Here is a 3,871-nt window from a genome sequence, read left to right as displayed (position 1 = left end):
GTTGTTTTAGTGAATAAGAGAAATTGGAGTGCAGAGGTAGCTGACTGTTCATGCATGTGTTCAAGTACCTGTATGCTAGAAATATGTCCGTTCATTATTCCTCTCTGTTTTAAGCATCTGTGTTTTAGATTACCACGTAAAATGCTATTAATATTTTTAATAATTGTTTGAGCCTTTTTCAACATCTCAGATTCATAGCGAAAACACTTTGAGCGACATGTTTTGAAATCAGCTTTGATTCCTGACAGAATGACAGGTCTGCAAAAGAGGGCCTCACTTCTGAGGGTGTGAATGGTTTCTCTTAGTTGTTGTCGGTGCATACTATATGCTGATATTACATTCAGTTGTCTGTGTGTTCTGTGTTTTCTGCAATGATAACAGACAGGCAATTCGCAAGTTGTACAGTATTTTTCATACATCTTATCAGGATGCTTCACACAGACTTCTTGTTTAGGGATCAAGTATACCACAACGAAATGGTCTATTGTGTTAAGGTCTTTTACATGGTTCTCTTTACACTGGAGACAAAGATCGCACTCGCACGTTACACAGTAATATTCTCTGTCCCCGAGACACTTTGAACACTTGCGTACTCTATATTGAGCACTTGCTTCGTCCATGATGTGGATGGTCCAGGTGTCAGTATTGCAACCTGTTGCATAAAAATATATGGGTTTTGGGATATATTACAAAATTTCCATATTGAAACAAGTTGAACTGAAATTAATCGGTAGTTATCTGATTTTAAAGTATTACCAAGTTTGATATCAGTCAAAAAATCTGTTATTTCTCAACAACATTGTTAGTTTTAAAATACTCTTTATTTATTAAAAAGTAAATAATAATATGAAAATATAAAGGTATAATGCATCACAAAAGTTTATTATTGTTTAGAATTAGCTGGGTCATTAATAATATTTCCTGTATTCTGATAAATGTAAGGGAAAAATAGACGTGTTCAGAATGGATATGACCTTCGCATTATATTGTACGTGTTTCTTAAATCATTCTATAGATTTTATCAAAACAGAGGCCTTTTTTAAATAAATTAAAGAGTTCGTTAATTTATACCCAAAACATCGCTATGATTAATGAAGTGTCTGCCCTTGTAAAAGGCAGATTTAGATAGGCTTCCCGATGTCAAACACATCGAACTTGAACATTAAACACACTAAAAATAATACACGACCTAAAGAATAATTACATGTCGAATCAAAACAAGCATAATAGATATGATTTAATGGTATGATAATTGTTTTAAGATCATGCTCTGTTTATTTATAAAATGCAATTTCCATGTTAAAAATTGATTGATCCGCCTCTCTCTACAACATATCGTCACATCGACAAGTGCATCGCAATCAGTAAGTTATTTGACTTCAAAGTTACACACATACACAGGAAAAATATCCACATGTGTGCAACATGTGTTAACCATCTATTTTACATATATATTTTACACGTGTAAAACACATAAAAAGAGCACACATATATAAAGTGTTTTCACAAATATTTAACATGTGTATAATATGTGTTAAACATGTGTGAAATTAAACATAGCATATTTTATATATGTAAAACATATATTCTATATGTGTAATATATGTGTTTCAATTTATATATGAAATTCATGTATAAATTTATTTTTGTTAGCGATTTCCAACAATAATGGTACATCTTTACTTAAGCCTTCTATTAAAATATATTAAGTACAGTGTGCTTCATATTGCACACTATTCCTTGATACCAATACATAGTTCATTAGTATACTGTTACAGATGCATACCACGCATATAAAAAAATTAATAACAAAAACTTCATGAATTTGGTCTAAGGAGTTTATTCTTCATTGCCATGTTACAATTCATTTCTCTCTTCCTTGTTCCTGTAAATAAAAAGAAAAACTTCACATACATAGTTATGTATTGATTATATTTTAAATTAGTTATCATTTTCCATGTCTCTGTTTTACATGATACACTTGTTGCTCAATCCAATAATATTACATTATATAGATTTAAAACTAAAATCCCTACAGAACGATATTAGATAAGTAATCTAGGTCAGAATATGTACTAATATTGAAAAATAGAGAAATCACAACAAATCTTTTAACTTACCTCTTGGTAACCCTTGATTCTTCTTTCTTTTTTTTTCCTGCAGAGGTTCCCATATATTTGGTCTGTTGTTGTTTTTTCTATTGATGATAGAACTCTGGTGACAGAAAAAAACATCTCAAATTGATTTATAGTCATTGTATATTTCATAAATTGAAGATATAAATTAAATTGTCATTTAAGAATCAAATTTTCATTTTAATCTAAATACATGTATTTCTGTAACAGAACTTACATATATGTGGTTTTTACTATAGAATCATGTATATCATTTTATAATTCTCTCCTTTGAACTCTGGCCAGAACTTCTACTATTCGGTAAACTGTTCCTACCGATGGTTACCATTATTACAGCTATGGACTGAAAAAACCTGAAACATCCAGATTTTCAGAAATGTGTGTACATAGCATCATATATATATTTTAATGTTGTGTTGCAAGAACATGTTACATGTCATACAATAATTGTAACAAGTGCTGTTAATTGCTAACAACTAACAATTTTAAGTAGTCTGAGATAAGAAATTATGAATCAAACATGCAGCCACCAGTGGATACCAAGCAGCTTTAACAAAATTCTGATATTGCACATATTTTTGCAACGAAACTGGTAAACTAACCTTAAAACTAGCCATCTCTCTGTCGATCTAACTTCAACTTCCTTCTTTTCAATGCATTGACATTAGCAATGCATGTGTGGACTTCTTTCTAAAATGGTAATACCAACTTAATGCAATCGTCAGAGGTCTTTAAATCGGCATAAAATATATATTTAATTTTGAGGAGGAAAACAGACATAATATCTGTTTGAATTTAACTTGAATTATTTGTAAAAATTAGATTTTCAACATTTAAACGGTGCAAGGTACCAACATTCTTAATTTTAACAATACAGTCAGAACTCTACGTGTATAGATTTAATTACCATGATTTGTCACGTTTATACCATCCGCAGTGTAGAACTATCTATGAACTCAAGAAGAATGTCTAGATCTTGAAAAATTTATGTCTTCTGTAAACTGTCTGAAAATAAAGTGTGTTTATAAACATACAGTAAGAACTCACTTGATATAATTAATAAGTAACCGACTGAACATTTTAGCAACTTGTTGCATAATAAGGAACATTTCAAAAATCAATCTAATGTTCAGTATTGATATATCAACAACAACAACAACAACAAAATTATATAAAACTTTCGACTTGCAGCTTTAAGTTTTATGGAATACCTATTTTACTTTGCAACGTGCTTTACTCTAGTCTTTATTTCTACTTTCACTTTTTTAAATATATATTTAATGTTGGCTAAATTTTCAAGCATTGTTTTTTCTTAATATCTACTTTTTGCCAGCTACAGCTGCTGAGTTGTAGCTTTGTGGAAAATGTTTACCTACAGACCCACCGTTTACATATAGCAGATGTAGTATATACCTTTTTTAGTATATATACATCAAATCCCCATATTTGCCAATACATTACATCTAAAAACTTTCATCAATTTCATCTTAGTATATTGGATAAGCTTCGATCGTTGACAATGCAGGTTTTTTGTTTTCAACCCGAATTTTCCTTGAGAACACAAGCTCTGAGCTACTTTACGCGTTATAAAATGACTAATGTTAGGTTGCTACCAGCAATATTTATATAATTTTACAATACAAATAAATGAATAAGAAAGATTTAAAAACCTTACCTTTAGCTTCAAATCGAATCTGCAAATTTAACATCTTCTGCCTCCGTGACGTAAAAATTGA

At 30.3% G+C, this 3,871-nt stretch overlaps 1 long non-coding RNA gene across 1 annotated transcript; it reads right to left on the bottom strand.

Annotated features, from left to right (window-relative positions):
- Nucleotides 1-2,119: 2,119 nt before the first annotated feature.
- LOC128170977 (uncharacterized) lies at nt 2,120-3,145 on the bottom strand. The gene is made up of 3 exons (XR_008241968.1): nt 3,043-3,145; nt 2,353-2,488; nt 2,120-2,214 (listed from the first exon to the last, which is right to left on the bottom strand). It is a non-coding gene; the product is annotated as an uncharacterized LOC128170977 (long non-coding RNA).
- Nucleotides 3,146-3,871: the final 726 nt, after the last annotated feature.

The sequence above is a fragment of the Crassostrea angulata genome, chromosome 2 (genome assembly GCF_025612915.1).
Source record: "Crassostrea angulata isolate pt1a10 chromosome 2, ASM2561291v2, whole genome shotgun sequence".
NCBI lineage: Eukaryota > Metazoa > Mollusca > Bivalvia > Ostreida > Ostreidae > Magallana > Magallana angulata.
The sequence above is the reverse complement of the archived record's forward strand: the minus strand, read 5'-3'. Positions and strand labels throughout refer to the sequence as shown.